The sequence below is a fragment of the Capsicum annuum genome, chromosome 5 (genome assembly GCF_002878395.1).
Source record: "Capsicum annuum cultivar UCD-10X-F1 chromosome 5, UCD10Xv1.1, whole genome shotgun sequence".
In the NCBI taxonomy this organism is placed as follows: domain Eukaryota; kingdom Viridiplantae; phylum Streptophyta; class Magnoliopsida; order Solanales; family Solanaceae; genus Capsicum; species Capsicum annuum.
Genome location: NC_061115.1, coordinates 15,870,226 through 15,890,994, shown reverse-complemented (window position 1 = coordinate 15,890,994; position 20,769 = coordinate 15,870,226). Strand labels below are relative to the sequence as shown.

The window sequence follows — 20,769 nt, the reverse complement described above, 5'->3', positions numbered from 1 at the left end:
ACCACACTGAGTATATTGCATACCCTTGGATATTGTTACTCCAAATTTTTCTCACCATACTCTGGAAATTGTCTTGGATTAATGGGACATTCAACAACCTAAAAGGTCTTTTAGTAATCTGTATCTGAACCTCTGTGTTGAAAGTGATTGGTGAATGATCTGGGCATCCTGGTTGTCTGAATACAACGTCTAGATCCCCAAACTTTATAAACCATGCTGGATTTCCTAGTATCCAATCTATTCTGCTATATATTCTAGTAGTTGCTTCTCTCCTGTTATACCAAATGTAATCACATCCATATTTAGGCAGTATGCCTAATCCTAACTTCTCTATGCAGTCCTGGAAGTCCTATATGTCAGTTTGTTGAATAAGGGCTCCATTAAGCCTGTCAGTTACAGAGAGACCTGTATTAAAATCACCTAGTATGACCCAAGGGTCAGTTATATACTGGTGAATTCCTTTCAACTGCTCCCACATATCTTTCCTACCTATAGTTGTATTATAACCATATATAGTACTCATAAAACTGGCAAATCTGGATCCTTTATCCTCCACATAATAGTCCACCAGTTGTGATATAGCTAATTCAATTGTGACCTTACCCTATTGGTGCTTCTAGCATAGCCATATTCTTCCTATCTGATCTACATTATAGTCAGTTGTACATGTCCATTCCTTACCCAGCATTTTTGTGATGGTATCTCTTTTACTACTATTTATTTTTTGTTTCTAAATAACCTATAAAATCAATTTTATTGTAATTCAGAAAGAATTTGAACTCTTTATGTTTAAAGGGATGGTTCAACCCTCTGATATTCCAAGAGAATTCAATTCATCAATGGATGCTCAGGACCCTTAGTAACTCCCAATAAACTGAATTAACTTGCCTTATGGATGGTTCTTTTCTTTAGTCTCCTAGTTTTGCTGCAACCTTCGGTTGAATTTGCAGTCTATTCTTCATGTATTGCCTCTTCCCCTTGATTCTCCTGGCCTCTTGCTTCTGTAAGTTCTCAGTATCAACAGCTTTAGTGTGATTCTGCTGACTTAGTGCAGCTGTAGGAGTAGTTTTTGGCATCCATTATGTAGGACCCAAGCTCTTCTCCTGTACTGGTTCTTTAGGAGGTTCAGGGTGTTGTTTCGCTTGTTTCTTCAGTGGAAATTTGTGTGTCTCATGTCCCAAAATCATACAATCTTGACTAGCCATTAATCATAGTCCAGTTTCTGATTTTTGGTATTACGATCAGGCTCCTCAATCAACATATTTTCAAGTAATGGTTGTGTCACATCCATTGCTATTAGCATTCTAGCATAGGAAATCCTACCCTCTCCAGCAGTTAGGCCATCAGTGCATACTAGTTTACCTAAGTAGCTTGCTATTCTCCTCAAGTTCTCGATAGACCAGTATTGAATTGGTGGGTTAGGGAAGATAACCTTTAGTGTCACTTGTTTTAGAGACTATTTAGTTCTCTTAAAATTTGGAACCCATGGTTTCAACACAAATGCTCGATAGTCATATGTGTATGGTCCATTATTAAGGACTTTTGCTCTATCATCTTTATTCTCAAGCTGAAATATGAAATATCCATCATCATGTAGGAAAACTAGAGGTGTTACCATAAATTTCCAGAATGTATACACAAAGTGTAACATCTGTTTAAATGATGGATTTTCCTAAAAAAATATTTAGTTTGAAATTTTTTATATTTAAGAATTGAAACTATAAAAGGATAAATATAATTTTAAGAGATATACATTATTTAAAGTGGTAGTCGTTAGATAAAGATAAGTTTGCTGAAAATTAGTTTGTTGAATTAGTCTTAAATTTTTGAATTTTGAATTTCAAATACCATATAGGATTCTTTTAGCATTTGAATTGAAAACAAACTCTATACTAGATAAAGTTGAATTTGAATTACCTCTTTCTATATAAACTAAATTTTCAATCAAACTTCTCATTACATTCTTTAAATTCTTTTCAACTTATTCTTTAATTATCAATCAAATTGATTTATTGCCTATACCACATTCGAGGTTGGGAATATGTTTACATTAATAGATTTTTTTTTGTGGAATAGATGTGCATTAAATAAAGATAATGACTTTTTTTTTACATGGCAAGGCCCTAGTCAGACTCAAAAACATGATTGATAGAGTTTACATTCCCAGAACTGGGTACCAAACGGGAGACAGATTTCCTGATAAAATCTTCCCAAAACACTACTCCGTCACTAGCAAGTGGAGTTACAAAAATACGCACTTTGCCAAAAAATTCCTGGCTTGCACCTTACTTTGCTAATAAGTCCGCTACCCTATTCTGCTCCCTGTAAGTGTGGTTGACTGGAGGGTCCACCAATCTCGGCAGTAATGATCTGCATTCATAGATAGATGGATCATATAGCAAGTTACCATGAGAAAGCATATGAATAATTTCCTTAGAGTCAATGCAAATTTTGAGAGGTTTGAGGTTCTGCTCAAGGGCTAACTTCTGGCCTTCTTTCAAGGCCATTAGTTCCATAGGTTTATTGGTTGCATGGGTGAAGCTTTTGTTGAACCCAATGACCCAATTTCGTCTGCAATTCCTAATGACTCTCATATCCCACCTTTACCAAGGTTGCCAAGGCAAGATCCATCAGTAGTTGCATGGGATATCCATTTGATAGAGTGTTGGCCCTGAGAAGGGTGTCAGTGAAGTTACCTAGGTGGTAGTATTCTACTTCTTCAGCATGAGAAATGCTAAAGCTTGGCTGGGAGTTTGTGTTGTGAAAGTTATTATTGTTTTTTATTTTCTAGAGATGTCATGGGCAGAAGGGGAGAAGAGTGCTCCAAGGAGTGTTTTTATCATACCATTCTTTCTATAAAATTTTCCAAGTATTATACCAGTTACTGGTGTCAAACATAGCTAATAAAAGATGGGTACTTCCTTTGTAATTAAGGATAAGCGTGTGCCAAAGACTTGGCCAAGGTACATCTAAAGAAGATGTGTTATTGGTCTTTAGGGATATTGTTGTAGCTATGACAAATGTTTCTAATGTTTAGTCCCCTTCTGGAAAGAGCGGCCCTGGAGGGAAGGTTGTTATGATACAGGAGTCAAAGGAATGTTTTGATTTTATTTGGATTTTTGAGCTGCCATATCCAGTTGGAAGAGCTAAGGGTTGTTTGTAGATTTGTCTTAAGGCTAGATAAATAGTGGTAAGCACTATTGCAAGTGAAGGTACCATTACCCCTTATTCTCCAAAGGGAAGTGTCCTGATTCAGATGGCTGCTGAGAAGAAAGGTACTTTGAATATTAGAGGTGATACTTGGGGGAATTTCAAAAGGTAGGTGGCTAAAGTCTCATCTCTTATCCCTCCAGATATCCTTCACCATGATGTTATCAGGGTTGTAAATGTTAGGGGCTTAGATAATGGTAGATGGGGAGGCATCCTAGGGATCTATCTATCATCCCATACTCCAACCCTATCTTCATTCTTAATAGCCTAATGGACAATATTCTTACATTGATTCTAGAATCTATAGATGTTGTTCCAGGTCATGGAACCCTTAATATCACTCTTGCTTCTTTTGGCATATTTGGAGAGGAGGATGTTGGCCCAAAGGGAATTAGGGTTGGAATACATCCTCCAACCTAGGCTGCATAGCAAGGAGTCATTCTTGATTACAGTTGATTGCATGCCAAGCCCTCCATCCTTCTTAGGAAGGGTAAAGGTGTCCCATTTGACCATATGCATTTTCCTCTTAGCATTACTAGTGCCCCAAATGAAGTTTCTTTGGGCTTTGTCAATAAGGTTGTGAGAGGTGCTAGAGAGGTAGATTTATTGCATGACAAGGTTGGGCATGCCAGCTTAGGAAGATTTAGCAAGGTTATTCCTGCCAGCCATGTTTAGAAATTTAGGTTTCCACCCTGCTATCTTGCTATTTAGGTTGTCAATGATAAATTGAAAGTCCCCTCTCTCGGGTTTTTTATGGAAGATAGGAAACCCTAGGTATTTTCCAAAAGAGTTGGAGTAATGGATTCTCGGGATATATGAAAGGTTATTTTAATGCTCAAGGTCACAATTATTAGAGAAAATAACCTTAGATTTAGCATGGTTGATTCTTTGCCCAGAGTGGGAGTTAAAACTATGAAGAATCTTATTAATGGTATGATAGTTCTTTGAGTCAGCTCTTACAACAAGGATCAGGTCATCAACAAAGAAAAGGTGAGAGATGTAAGGACCCCCTTAGAGATGAAAATAGGGGTCCATTGAAGGCTGTCAACTTTAGAGTTGATTCTCCAGGAAAGAAGTTCCACACATAGGATGAAGAGGTAGAGTAACATGGGATCACCTTACCTGATGCCCCTAGAAGGAGTGAAAGGGGTGGTTTTACCCCCATTGATAAGAATGGATATGGATGAGGTTGAGATATAGGAGATGATAAGGTTGCTAAGGTGGTTGGGGTAGTTGAAAAGGAGAGGGCTTGGCTGATAAAATACCTTTTGATTCTATCAAAAGATCTCTCAAGGTCTATGTTAAGGATCATATTATCCTTCTTGCCCTTTATTTTGGAGAAATGACTAATATATTCATGGACAATAATGGAATTGTCAGGGTCTATCCTTCTACCTGTAAAGCAAGCTTGGTTTTCACCAATGATGTTAGCCTGGTGGCTATGATCTTGGTAACAACCTTATATTGGGTATTGCAGAGGCCTATAGGTCTAAAATTTCTTAGGGAAGTGGTATTTTTGCATTTAGGGATGAGACATAGGTAAGTGAAGTTGACCTTAGGGTCCAAAGAGTAAGTAGTGATGGTATCTTGGAAGAACTTGACAAGGGGGCAAGGATTTCCCAAAACTTTTTTGTATAAGAAAGGGTGTATGTCATCCAGCCCAGGAGCTTTATTGGGCTTGAACGAGAAGACAACATTTTAGTCTCTTCAGGAGAGGGGAAAACCAGAACAATGTCATGATAGGATTGACTGATAGATCCCTTAGTAGAGGGATTTATCTGGGTGTTGAGATATTCAAGATATGTTTAGTGGAGTAAAGTTTGGACGAAAAGTTAGAAATAGAAGTGGCAATATCCTTATGGTGGTAATGCCATGTCCCATTACTATCTATAAGAGAGATAATTCTATTTCTCCTTCTCCTATCGAGGGTGGAGGTTTGGAAGAATTTGGTATTTGTATCCCCCTCTAAAAAGCCATGAAATTCTGGACTTTAGTTTCCAGAATTCATTGTCCAAAGTAAGGATGTGGCTGAACCCTTGAAAGAGGGTTTGTTCGAGGTTGTGGAGAAAGTGACTAGTGGAGTAGTTAGGGGATTTCTGGATGCTAGCTATCCTTGGAAGCAAGTGCTTCTTCTTGTGGAAGATATTCCCAAAGGTGTTCTTATTCCAGTCCCTGGCCTTCTCCTTAAAATCAGAAGTATCTATGGTAATACAGGGACAGTCTAGGAATGAATCTTTAATCAAATTAGGGAAATCATGGGGGCTGAGCCATATGGTTTCAACCCTGAGGGGTTTAACCAATTTTTTGGGGAGGATCCTAGATTAAGGATGAGGGGGGAGTGATCAGAGTGGGTTCTAGAAAGTTGAGTAACAGAGGCTTCCAGGAAAAGATAGATCCATAGATCATTAGCAAGGAATCTATCCAATCTCTCAAGGACGAGGCATTTCCTATTCCTGTACCTCATGTTAGACCAGGTGTATTTACTTATCCTGAAGCCCAAGTCTATAGGATTGCAGTGGTTAATGCAATTCCAAAAGAGATTGGATCTGTAAGGGTTGATCCTAGGGCCACCAAATTTTTCAAAAGCCCTGAGAATCACATTGACATCACCTCCAACCAGCCAAGTCTTACCCTCAAAGGTAATGATATTATTATATAAGCTGGAGAGTTGGTCCCAGAGGTCAATTCTAGCTTGGAGGTCAGTACTATCATAAATAATACTAAAAAAACAAGAAGAGGGGGAGCTAACCTTGACTTTAGCGTGGATGGCCTAAGATGAGGTGGAAATAAATGTAATAAAAATAGAGTCATCCCTTTACATGATAACTAGGCCTCTAGAGTTCCCAAAAGCTTCATATTGGATGAAGCAGTTGAATCCTAATTTTTCACATAGGTCTTAGTGGTTAGCCATTTTGGTTTCCAATAGAGCTAGAATGTATGGCTTGTAAATGTTGATCATGGCTTTATTGTATTTCCTGAACTAAATATTTTGTGCTCCCCTAGCATTCCACACTATGTAGTCATTCATCTTGGATTGGGGTGGGTGGAGGGGTTCCAATGCTTACCCTTCCCCATGTGAAAGGAGGAGGCTAACAAGAGGGAGGCCTTTCTCTTCTTGTTGAGAGGAGTTAGTATGACCTTGAGTCTCCCTTCTATCATATGGTTTGCCAAATATACTCTTAGACCTAAGTATGCTAACCCTATGGGAACCAAGTTCATCACAATCTCTTGGACAGGCTCTGTGAACTCTCACTTTAGAGGTTCTCCCAGGTTGAGTACCTCTATTCTTGGGACATTGAGTTGTGAGAGGAATTCCTCCATGTATCTGTTGTGTGCTCTCAGAGCTTTCAGTGTATTTAGTCTCTCCACTCTCTCTAGAGTTACGTAAGGAGAGGTTGTGGTCAGGGATGGGGTCTGGACCTTGCTGGGAGAGGCAGGGTTTCCCCCAGTGGGAGTCACAAAAGCTGATTCCTGGATCCTTAATATTGGGTTGGGAGGTGGAAAGAAAGGAAGGCTGAGAATTAAGTGGTTCAGAATACTGGATAATGATTTTGTTGTTAGTTTTTCCTGCAATGGGGAGTTGATCACCTGAAATAGGATAGACATCCATATATTTTCCCCAAACATTTGCACTTCATAGTTCAGACTTTCCATGTATAGAAGTGCCAGGTCTGGGGGTCCTGAATAAGGATGGTGATTTGTCTCCCTTTCCATTCCAGGTGTAGAGGAACTGTCTGGTTGGATAGATAAATTTCCAAGCAAGATGTTGTTTAGTGGTCCGGAGACAGGGGAGCTTTTGAGATGGTGGTTGTATGGGTTTGGAGAGTCCATGGTCGGCATTCTGAGGAGAGTCTAACATGGTTTTTTTAGTGTATATAGAGTTGGGGTGTGTGAGGGATGGGAGTTGAGAGGTTTATTCTTCGAGAACACCACCAGCATTAAATGTTTTGTCCATGCTTTGGGCAGTTCTCATCAAATCACTGCGGGAAGTGGAAAGGTTTCCCGTCATCGGGACTATAGGCTCATTATTGCATAATTCCAGGTGTCTAGATGGGGTCCCACATTGGGAGGCCTCTTTCTTTTTCATTTCCTCAGGAGTGGGAATGTTGAGAGTATTAAAATTTTAGGACTTTATAGAGAATGGGTAGGGTTCTTTGGGAGGCGATTGGGCCTAAAGAGGTGGCCTAGGATAAGGAGAGAATTAGGGCCCCTTAATAAGCGTGGTCCTATTTGGGCCATAGACCTCAGCTGAAGTCTCGTGGTCCTAGGATTTTTTTGGCCCATTCATGGCCCCACAAAATCTTTTATCCCTTATGGACATAGGAGCTTCCCCTTGGGCTAACCCACCCATAATAGGCCTAGAAGAGGTGGAAAGAGGGGGTCTTTCTGGTGATGACTCCGGTGCCCTGAGGTTAACAAACTTATCGGTCTCCACATCGTAGGTTTTAACCTTCATGTTGGGTGTACCCTTGATGAGTGTCGTATGATTTTTTGCCGGCTGCTTTTTCTTTTTGACAAATGAGACTGTTTGCGAATCATTGGTTTATTCTATGATCTCCGTTTGTGCCTGCGATGTGCTTATTTCCACCAAATGTTCGGGTTTCTTTGGCTCAGGCATAAATGAGCAGTTGGTACTACTGTGACCTAGTCGCCTATAGTTCTTACATAAGAAACCCTCCCTCTCGTAGAGGAGGGGCTGAGAGTGGTGATCGATGGAAATTGAGGCTACAACTACGGTGTTCAGGGGATTTGAACACAGATCCTAGCGTATCTACCCTACAGTGTGGCTGAGGTGCACGCGTCTACATTAAGCAGGTTCCCAATGTAATATCCCGTACTTTTACCTAGCTTAAATCCGTCCTAAAATGTCCAAGACTTGGTTTAAATATGGATACACTTTTATCCTAGGGCAATTTTCAAGATTTTGACTTTTTGTTACGTGGGAAATTGAATAAGCTTTCCATCGATACCAAATTCGTCCAAATCCGACACTCGGACGAAGAGTTAGTGCCATTTTAGTAAGACAGTGTACCACCTGGTACTTTAGTGCTTCGCGGATCCAGCCAAAATGGCAATTGTTAAAAACCAGTAAGGCTCCGCAATATTAACGCATCGCGCCAAGGCTCAATTTCAGAATTTTCAATTTCCAATGCACCAACGCGATTCCACCGCGTCACGATGCCATTCCAGTTCACAACCAAGGTGGCAACGCGATTTGTTCTTCAATGGTTCAAGACCTAGGTGTTTCATTAAGCCTAAATTACCATGATTTTCCATTGATTTTATGTTAATATTTTACTTAATTCTCATTTGTGTAGGAAAAGTTGAAAGGGAAGATGAGCAAGTAATTTAAGTCAAAAAGAAGTTAAATGTGAAAGAAAAGAGCCAAATGCTATAAATCAAGCCTAAGAATCGACCCTCAGTTACTGCGATCGCAGCTTGAGAGTCGCGATCACGACCTGTTAATAAGCCAATCAGAGAGCGATCACGATATGACTACCGCGATCGCGGGAGTCATGAACGCAGTGAAGAGGTGGCAATCACGGTAGAGCAAAAAAGCTTCAAGGTCATTTTTTTAATATTTGGAAAATGTGAAATTGGGGCTCAAATAAGGGTTTTAAGCTCATTTTTCACCATCTGGATCCTATCTTTCATCTTTACTTTTTATCTCATCTTTTGGGAGCTTTGAGCAAAAATTTGTAAACCTTAAGCTAAGATTACATTAGAGTAACTCCTAAGTGAAGGATTAGCAAATTTCCATTGAAGATTCATTGGAATTTAAAGTGTCGTTTAAATTCTCTTTATTTTTCATGAATCAAATTGATGGTGATTTTGGTATGTTTTTTTTTATTAAGTTTATGAGTTGCTAGTTCTTCCTCTTGAGGTTATGTTTGAATAGGGCGCAATTATATATGGGTTGTGATTCTTAGCTTTAATGCTTAGTTAATGTTGTTGGGTTTCATAAATTTTTTATTATAAAATAGAATTTGTTGGTGAAAGCCTCAATTTCCCTAAACCCCACACCATCCTTGAAAGAGGAATGTGGGTAGTCTAGATCCTACATCATCCTTGAAAGAGAGATGTAGGTGACATGAGCATTTGTGAACAATAAGATAGAATAGTTATTCCCTTTGTATTGTCTTAGAAATAAGGATAAATTGTGGAATTGTTATATCTTAGGCGTCATCCTAGAAATAGGGATTCCCAATTGAGACATTTTGATGATTGATTAATCACACCCACGAGGTATTTGAAAGAATCTATGGGTGATATTTTGATGCTTTGTTGAAAGACTAGTAACGAAATCCCTAACCGAGCCTACCCAAGCATGCCTTAGCTAAGATTTGAAGTTGATTTTTATGTACCCACATACTAGTTGACTCTAGTAAAACTTAGCCCCAAGATCCGTTCCTAATTGATTATGCTCTAATTATTCTTAGTCTTGAATTAGTCCTTTGGAAGCCCAAGAATTGTCTTATACTTTTGAAAACATTCAAAATCCCCCAAAATATTTGTATAATATATTTGAATTTTGGAAGTAACTTTAATTTCGAACTTATTTATTCTTCACTCACATTGTTCCTCATGGATTCGACCCCGACTAAAAGTGGGATAATTATATTGGCAATGATAGTCTTGCACTTAAATTGACGTGTAAGTTGAGTGTTATCATTCTCCTCCTTCTCTTTCTTCATAAGCTTTGTAGAAATGATGTGACTATCTCTCCAGACATTTTTTATATTGATTTTCTCTTTCATTATATGTTTTCTTCTTCATCCAAATATATTCAGCTTATTCATATCTCATTTTTGTTATTTTGATCTTTCTTCGAACTTTTACGTTATATTTTTTTTGTTTTGCTAATATCTTAATAAAATAAACAACTTCATGGCAACTCTTAATGCTTCTTTCATGGCATATAGGACGAATTATTCGATGAAGAAGAGAATCAACAATCACAGATGGACAATATATCAGATCTAGATTGGATTTACATGTTTGAGGTCTCTGTTACAGATATGAGTTCTAGATTAGAATGATTTCATGGATTTATGAATTTTTTTTCTCTTTTTGTTGTGATGATTTTGATATTGAAATAGAGATTTAGTAATATATATATATATATATATATAAGAAGGTTTTTTCTTGTGTAAATGTATATAGTTCATGTTTATACACATTTATACAATGTTGATATATTGTTTAAACATTATATATATGTGTGCGTGTGTGTACTTTGTATAATTATGTATAGTATTGTACAATTGCACATACAACATTATATATCATTATATAATAACATACAAATTTATAAAAAGTATATAAATTTGTATATTAGGTTGTTTAAACACTCTTACACAATAAAATGAACTGCACTCTCTATTTTTAGACTAAAGCTAAAAAAGAAAAAAAAAACAGAATGATTTTACAAATCAAGACAAAGAAGACTTTTTGAATTATTTAACACGAATAATGGTTAAGCATGAAACATGTAAATCACCCGGTGGATCAACACACTTATCAAAGAAGTCAATTCTACTAGAACCAACTGATGCATAAGGAAAAGTAATCTTGTGACTTCTCACTTTCTTGAGGAGATGGTGCCAAAAATTTGACTGGGACAAACTGAAATTAAAGAATCATAAGTTGATGTTGTAGACATTGCTTTGCTTTTCAATTTTGGGCTATAAAATTGAATGTAAATTTTGAGTTATTATTTTGCAGTGTAAGTTAATTATATGTATATTTTTTAAATTATCTCAAAAGAAAAAAACAATAAAGTATTGAGGAGAATTGAGCCCCTTTTTTATGTTTTTTTTAGGAGAGTTGGCCAAGGAGTCAGCCCTAGATTGAGATTTGAGAAGGAGATTGACGAAAGACGAAAAACAAAGAATGAAAAGGAAAAATATAGAAACATAAATACATAGCAAAAGTCAATGGATAAACTATGCAAATATTGGTGTTGCCAATTATTTCATTTTCTTTTTTGGTTTACAAATTATTTACATTTGGTTTCATGTTTTTGTTTTTTGAATAGAAAAAACTTTTTTTAAAAACATTTGCTCTTCTATCTTACGAAAGAATAAAAATAAATATACAATAATTAATTATAATTAGATTAATATAATTACATATTAAACCCTATCAAACACATAAAATTGAAAATTTTCTCCAATTTTTTTTTATTTGTCATTTCATTAATATATTTTAAAATATTATGTTGTGGTTGAAAAATTCATCTCGGCCACATCGTGGGAAGAGTGGATTTTGCTAGTTATAAGATAAATCAAAATTACTTTCTTTTCACCTTATGTAAAATTTATAAATAAATGAATTTCTAAAAACATTACCACAACTCCTGTTGTTGAACCACACGTCATGTTCACCTTTTCTGCCTTCCTCTCATTGACAAATTATTATTTAATAGAGAAAAAAAACTTCAATTTCTCTAGTTTTATTGAACTAGAACTGTAGAAAAAAATGAAGTTCCAAGCTAATTCTCATAGATCTGACAGTCCGGTACTTTATTAGAGATTGGAGTCTACCTTACAGCAACATACACAACTTTGTGTTTCTCAAAGACCATTTAACAAGTTTCATTCTAATTACAATGGACCTTATTAGTTTACAAACTCCTCTAATACCCATGATTCTGTATCCAAATACTCATGATTCTTGGCAGAAGAACAACGAAAAAGTTAGAAATAAGGTTGTACTCAAGTTCTACCATAGGGATCTTGAATCTCTATCATCTTTCTTCTTTTGACCCTTATAGTCAAGCCCCATGTTTGAGTTGGGGGTGTACTTGATATGCAGTAATGAGTAATAAGTGGTACAAGTGTTTTAGATTAAAGGATCTGGTATATAATATTTGAGCATCGGAGCTGATTTAGAGTTGAAGGGAGCTCATTATAAGTTGCAAGTCTACTACTGCTTCAAAAGGCAATCTAATTGTGAAAACTACAGAAAAGAAACTTGTCAAATTGTTGATCACTTGATTGTTGTTGAAGTGTGTGACCATCTCATCTAAAAATTTAAGCCGTTAGAGAGGACCCACTTTTATTATTCAATTTTTTATTGATAAAACACGTGAAAATTCTTTTTAATAATGGGTGATGGTGAGATTCAATCTTAGGACATCTGTCTGCTCTGATACCATGTTAAAGTGTGTGACCATCTCATCTCAAAGTTTAAGCTGTCAGAGAGAGCACCCTATTATTATGTAATTATATTCTCAACAATTTCGTTGAGGATTAATGAGAAAAATTATGAAGTTCCTTCGCAGAGCAAAATTGAATGTTCGACCTAAAGAACTAACTTCATGCCCTAAATCCTCTAAACAGTTTAAAAAAAAATTGCTCACAATTTACTAAATTGTGAAACAAATCTCAAATTGTCAATATAATCACTTGATTTTCTTGGGGATTGATGAGGAAAATTATCAAGTTACTTCGCAGACCCACATCGAAGTTCGGCCTGAAGAACTAACTTCGTGCACTGAATCCTCTAAACCACTTAAAAAAATCTAAAATTGCTCAGAATTTACTAAATTGTGAGACAAGTTACCTCCACTCTTTGGCATAAGATGCTCAGTACTGTGCAAAGCTGACACAAGCACCAAAATTATGCACATTGAGAATATTATATTTCCATCCATGTTTCTTTTTGGAGAATAGTTTCTTATAGTTTTACATAAATCTTGGATTAATAAGAGCTTATCTCGCAATACTAATTAACAATGTATGTAGAATCTCTCAAAAACTTTTAAAAAATTCAACTTTTTTAAAAAAATTAAAATTAAAATTTGTTTTGACCGTAAAACACCAATTTACACATTTTACGCTTATATTTTCACTGTTGATATGATTGTAAGGTGCTATCAGTTCACAATGCAGAACACCAAAAAGCGACATTTCTAATTTGGAGGGAAAGATGAGAACAATATTCTTACTCCTTTGTAGTCCGAGGACAAACAAAATAAGTATCTTCAGAGACAAAAAACCAATGAGCAAATGTCATTGCATGATCACTAATTAGGTAGAAGCTACATGCATTTTCATCTTTTCAGGACTTGAGCTCCTGAAATGATGGAGGAGCTGGATATATCATGCCATAACAGGTTTTATAGCATCTCATCCGGTGGATCTCATAGAAGACAATTTAAAACTGAGAAAAGCAGATTATTCATGTGGATCAGCATCAACCCTGCCTATGCGTAGACTTCAGAATCAATCTGCTCAATATTTGGGAATATGTGTCTCAAAGTACTTGTGTAGTTCGGAGATTGCGCCTGCAACCATAATACGATGCATTAAGAAGTTATCAGAGAACTAAGCCTCTACCTTTGTGACGTAAAAGATCTAACTAATGAAAAAAAATTGAGAAATCTTCGGCAACCATTAAATTTAAGTTCAACCTTACATCTGACGTGCCAAAAATAATACCAAACACATTCCAAATATACCTTGATTCTGGAAAAAAAGTACAAAAAGTATCTAATCTTTAGACAAGTGAAGTTGCTCCAGTGGCCAAAGCATTCCATTTCAACCAGGAGGTCGAGTTCAATTCACCACTCTCTGTAAACCCATCTTTCTAGGATTCTTTTACAAGGTAAGACCCAGTGGCTCATCTTGTGTAGTCCAGGATTGATTCATAAATTCATAGACACGGGGCGAAGTCTCACATTCCCCTGAATTTGGCCATCTCCTAATAAATCTATTTCATAAGTCAGATATCTGCACCCCCTACAAATGGTATCAGAGTGCAGTAATTTAAAAAATACAGAAATGAAATATATGTATATGTTAGAGTTATGATCAGAATTTACCTATAAATTATTAAATTAATTATGAAAAGACCATTTAAAAATAGAAAAGCTTTTAGAAAAATTAAAGAATCTTTAATTAGTAATTATCCAGAATATATAAGTCTAAATAAAACAAAAGAAAACCCACAAAGATTAACCTACTTAATTACATTAATATCTAGTATTGAATCAAAATTAATAATCCATTTAAAATCTAGGATAATGAAACACATACCACCTAATTATGATAAAATTAGATTTAGATATCTGCCAAGATATTATAAATATGGTTTAAATGAATAAAGTACAACAATACAAAGAATTAAAATAAATTATTTCTGAAAAACATAAAGAATTAAAAATAAGAATAAAAGGACTACATTATAATATATTTTCCCGAGTTAGTAAAAACTAAATAGATACACAAAAAGATGAAATATCAAAATTAGAATCACAAATAGATAGTTTAGAATATATATATATCAACATGAACTATTCACAATAAAATGAACAAAGAAGAATTTACAATAGATGAAAAAATATATGAAAATCACGAAGGATTAAAAATAAAAATAGTATTGTCTAATCTAGGAAGAAGATATAAGAAAATAGGCGAACATTTATATCTAATGTTAGAAAAAGAAGAATTAAAATTAGAAGATAAATTGACAGCAATGGTAAGAATAGAAAAAGAAAATGAAGAGATAGACAGGAAAAAGGAAATAGAAAAAATAAAACAACAAACTACAGAAAAAATACGAAAAATAGAAGAAACTAAAAATAGTAGGATTGTTGAATTAGAAAAAGAACTACAAATGTTAAAATATTTGTATGAACAAAGACAAAAGGAAAAAGAAGAAAAAGATAGAGAACAAAAATTACTGAACGAGATAAATCAATTTAAGGAAAAATTGGAAATAAAAAACAAAGAATTAGAAATAAATAATATAGACGTTGAAGAGACAGATAATTATGATTCAGAAGATAGTGAAACATACACAGAAATATTAACAAATACAAAATATTTAGAAATTAATGAAAAACAAGAAGTAATTAATGAGGAAAACTTAGAAAGTACCAACACAGAAATAAATACTCTTGATAAAAAAGAAGATGAAACTATAATACCTAAAACAACAGAAATAAGAAAACCTATATATTATAAGAATAAGTTTAAAAAATATAATGAATATGACAAATGGACATCAAAACAAATAGTCAATAAAAATTATAACTTTTTAGACCTAGACTGTGAAATAGATACAGAAAAAACAATACAATTATGGATAGAATATATGACAAAATAATTATTAGATAATAATATAAATATAACAGATGCACCAGAATATATAGAAAGAACACTAATAGGATCAGTAAAACTATGATTATCAAATTTAACTGAAAATAGCAAGAAAGTATTAAGAACTAATAAAACTATAGAAGGAACATCATCGACAACAACTAAACTAACACCTATAGAACTATTAAAAAAATATGAAACAGCTATTAAAGATGAATTTGGTAGTACGACAACAATCGAAGAAGAACAAGATGAAGAAAAAGATACAAATAGGAATTTAATGTTAAAATTAGCAATATGTAATATGTGTTATATAGATGAATATACTTGCGCATTTAAAGAATATTATTATAAAGGAGCATATAGTATAGGAGAAAGTAAAGAGATAAGAAAATTATATTTTAATAAATTACCCGAGCCATTTAGTTCAAAAATAATAAAAAGTTGGGAAGAAGCAAAAATAGTAGATACGTTAGGAGCAAGAATAAAATTTTTACAAAAATGGTATAGAAACTTATGTGAAAAATATAGAGAAGAATTAAAAATGGAAAAAACATTAATAAGAAATTTAGCATGTTGCAAAAATAAAATAGCACCCCAATTTGGATGTGAAGAAAGATATTATAAGAAAAGAAAAAGACATAAGAAATATAAGAAATATAAAAAATCAAAATATAAATATAAGAAACCGAGAAAAAGATATTATGTAGAAAATTATAAATACAAAAGACCATATAGAAAGAAGAAATTCATGAAAGAATGTACTTGTTATAATTGTGGAAAGTTAGGACATTTAGCTAGAGATTATAAATTACCTAAAAATTCAAAAAATAAACAAATATCAGAAATAAAAATAGATAATACAGAATATATGCAGATAGATTATATAGATTATGAATTAGAAAGTAAGGATAGTATATATGAAATTTCAGAAAACGAAACAGCTAATGAAATAGATAGTGAAATAGATGAATCAAATGACTGAAGAAGATATAAAAATAATAACAAAGGAAGAATACTTAAATGATGAAGGAATGGAACAAAAATAAATATTTGACAGTAACATATTTGATGAAATAAAAGGAAAAGAATTAGATTTAAGTGTAGAAAAAATATTTAAAATACCAACAATAAAAAATATTTTTACTAGGAAAAAGGACGAATATTATATAGTATGCCAAAAAGAACATGTAATAGACTGCAGGTATGCAAAAGGCAAAGCTAATATACCACTAGTAACAAAAAGAATAATTAATAAAGAGATAAATGATATAAAAAGTAAAGGAGATCCAATAAAATATGTACACCTTGGAGGTACAGAGATATTAATAAAAGCATGTTTTAGAGAAGGAATAGATACACCAATAGAATTATATTAACAGATGATAGAATTATAAAACCTATAGAAAAAAGTATAATAACTACCGTAAAAGGAAATCTAATATACCAAAAATTTAAATTTATAATAAGTGCAAATTATTCAGTAGCAGTAACAGATAAAAATATAGATAAATCACTCGTACTATATTGGAAAATATCAGGAATAGAATTAACCCCAGGAAGTAAAATATTTACAGCAAGATGCAAAAATTTATATGTATTAACAACAAAACATAAAATAACAGGAAAAAATAAGATTAACAAAATACGAATAGAAAGTCCATTCGAACAACTTGTAAAACTAATAGATTATAATGATTATAGCTATAGAGACATAGATATAGAAGAAAATTTAGAAATAGTAAATGATAGAATAAGTACAACGAAAAGAATAGCTGATGAAAAACCAAGAATAGTAGATATTATACGCCTATGATAGATACAGGAGCAGAAGCTAATTTATTTAGATATAATTGCTTACCAGAAAGTAAATGAGATAAATTTAAAACACCAATAATAATTAAAGGATTTAATAATGAAGGAAGCTTAATTACTTATAAAGCTAGGAATGTAAAAATACAAGTATGGGATAAGATATTAACAATAGAAGAAATTTATAATTATGAACTAACATCAAAAGATATACTTTTAGGAATGTCGTTCTTAGATAAATTATACCCACATATAATAACTAGAACAGACTGGTGGTTCACAACACCATGTAAACAGAAAGTAAGAGCAAAAAGAGTTAATAATAAAATAAGAAAGCAAACTGATTGGATAAAAGGAAGTGAAAAAATTACACAAAAGTTAGAAAATATAAAAAATACTGAAGATACAATAGAACTAGTAGTATTTTCGATAAATAAAACAGAAATAACTATATTTTCAATAAATAAAATAGAAATAATTAAGAAAAAATTAGAACAATTATATAGTGAAAATCCATTAAAAGGATGGGAAAAATATAAAACTACTATAAAAATTGAATTAATAGATAAATATAGCATAATAACCCAAAAACCATTAACATATAATTTTGACGATTTAAAAGAATTTAAAATGCATATAGATGAATTATTAGAAAAACAATATATACAAAAAAGTAATAGTAAACATAATAGTCCAGCATTTATAGTAAATAAACATAGTGAACAAAAAAAAAGGAAAAAGTAGGATGGTTATTGACTACAGAAATTTAAATGCAAAAACTATAACATATAATTATCCAATACCAAATAAGATATTAAAAATAAGGCAAATACAAGGATATAATTATTTTAGCAAATTCGATTGTAAATCAAAATTTTACCATCTAAAGTTAGAAGAAGAATCTAAAGAATTAACCGCATTTACGGTACCACAAGGATTTTATGAATGGAACGTATTACCATTAGGATATAAAAATGCACCAGGTAGATATCAACATTTTATGGATAGTTATTTTAAACAATTATCTAATTGTATAGTATACATAGATGATATATTATTATATACAAAAACTAAAGAAGAACATTTAAAATTATTAGAACAATTTACAGATATAATAGAAAAATCGGGAATAAGTCTAAGCAAAAAGAAAGCTGAAATTATGAAAAGCCAGATAGAATTTTTAGGAATACAAATAGATAAAAGTGGAGTAAAAATACAACATCATATAGTACAAAAAATAATAAATTCGAAAGAAGAATTGGATACAAAAAAGAAATTACAATCATGTTTAGGATTAGTAAACCAAGTAAGAGAATATATTCCAAAATTAGCAGAAACTTTAAAACCACTACAAAAAAAATTAAAAAAGGATATAGAATATAACTACAATGAAGAAGATAAAAAACAAGTTCAAAAAATAAAATTACTTTGTAAAGAATTACCAAAATTACAATTTCCAGATGAAAATAGAAAATTTATATATATAGTAGAAGCAGATGCTAGTGAATATAGTTATGGAGGAGTACTTAAATATCGATATGAAGCAGAAAAAATAGAACACCATTGTAGATACTACTCAAGTACGTTCAATGAGACAGAAATAAAATGGGAAATAATTATGTTCATTATATAAATGTTTGTTAGCATTTGAGCCATATATTGTGTATAACAAATTTATTGTACGAATAGATAATACACAGGTACGCTGGTGGTTAACAAAGAAAATACAAAATTCAGTTACAACAAAAGAGATTCGGAGACTAGTCTTGAATATATTAAATTTCACATTTACAATTGAAGTGATCAGTACTAACAAAAATGTTATTGCAGATTACATATCAAGACAAAGCTACACAGACTGAAATAATAGAAGAAGATACTCTAGAAAAAAATACTTAACACCCTAACTACGCTTTCAATGAAAGTAGACAGTATGGGTAATGAGATAGAAAAGATAAAGACTAATGAAGATAAACTGAAGTCTATAGTTACAAATCAGCTAACTCAGCAGTGTGCAGAGCTATGTCGATCGGAAGACATTAAAGTTCCAGAGCAAGAAGGAGACGTTGGGACACTCCGTAAAACCCATAACATTTATTAATATACTTCTGCAGGTACAAGAAAAGGAGTTAGTCGACCAAGATACCAGAATATGAATATGAATAAAATATTTGAGAAACCATTTATACCGAAAACACAAAAAGACCACTTGTTCATACCCTCACAAGTTACCACATACCGAGATAGCCTAAACCAAGATAAAAAAAGTTTACAACTACACAGCCCAGAAATACATAGAAAATATCTACAGAGTACAAACTTTTCTAAACCATAACCCCAGAGCTACAAACATCAAAGAACCAAACACCAACTATATAACCCAAAAATTACAAGGATATAACAAACTAATTGCACTACCCGAAACTAACCCAAGCCTAGTAAAAACTTGTTTTGACTATGGACTATTAAACACCATATACACCCAAGACGGAGAAGAAATAACAACTATGGAAGAATTACACAAGATATTCACCACCTACAAAAGGATAACAAAAGAAAATCTATTTTACATAAAGTGTTATACTGCACAGGCAGAGATACTATATGACGAAATAAAATCAGTTATACAAGTTGTAAAAATAGGACTAACTAGAGATTTGATCATACCAGAAGATATTACACAGCAACCGGAGATACCCAGAATTGAGATACCCGACTTCTACGCAAATAAATGACTTATTGGACTAGCTACGATTATCCAAGAACTAGCAAATAATTATACTAATGGAAACCCAATATGGAGCTATTATTCGAGAGATCATCAAATGATTTACTCTAATTCAAAAGAGCTACGACAAGCAGATATGGAAGATGTCAGACAATGGATAATGACATTACTTAACCCAAAAAAACAATCTACCGAAAGAGCAATTAAAAAAGGATTTATTTCAGACGGACTACTGACAAGATATTGTAAAATAATCGGACACAAATATCCAGATCACCAATGTTCAAGATGTAATGGAGAAGATAACATTATTCCAGAAGTACATCTAGAATAAAAGAAGACACAATGCCAGCTGAAAAGATAAGATAAGAAGCAATAATGGAGATATAGCAGATACAACAACACAAGCAATAATGGAGATATAGCAGATACGACAACATCAATGGAAGACAAGATATTGGATCATTTATTAAGCATTGTATAAATTTTTACGTAGAATTGTTAAGATTGTAAATTATGTAGACTTATAGACTTGGACTTTTTTCTTTTGCCTTTAAAGGCTATGTATAGGCTTTTTAGGTTTAGGTAACCTTTAGTAGCCTTTTTGACTTATAGATAACATTTAAAAAACGTGTAAAGAGACTTGTAAAGTTCTTTTTCGTTCTATAAATGAAGGCAACTGAAGGCATTGCAAAGCAAGCCTTCTTGCGTTGAAGCAAATACTCTCTCCATTCCACAACAAATATTTTACTCAGTTAATTAAAAAACAGGTATATTTCAATGGAAAAAGCTATAGAGGAACAAACTTCAGAAATATTAAAACTACCCGAACGGGTATATTTATTTATGATTATGAATAGCTAAATTCATAATTCCCAACAATCATGATATGATAAAATGAATTCATATTAG

The 20,769-nt window shown here is 33.1% G+C and overlaps 1 long non-coding RNA gene across 1 annotated transcript; it reads right to left on the bottom strand.

The window, feature by feature from the left end:
* Positions 1-12,998: 12,998 nt before the first annotated feature.
* On the bottom strand, positions 12,999-13,891 carry LOC124898713. The gene is made up of 2 exons (XR_007055429.1): positions 13,676-13,891; positions 12,999-13,501 (listed from the first exon to the last, which is right to left on the bottom strand). It is a non-coding gene; the product is annotated as an uncharacterized LOC124898713 (long non-coding RNA).
* Positions 13,892-20,769: the final 6,878 nt, after the last annotated feature.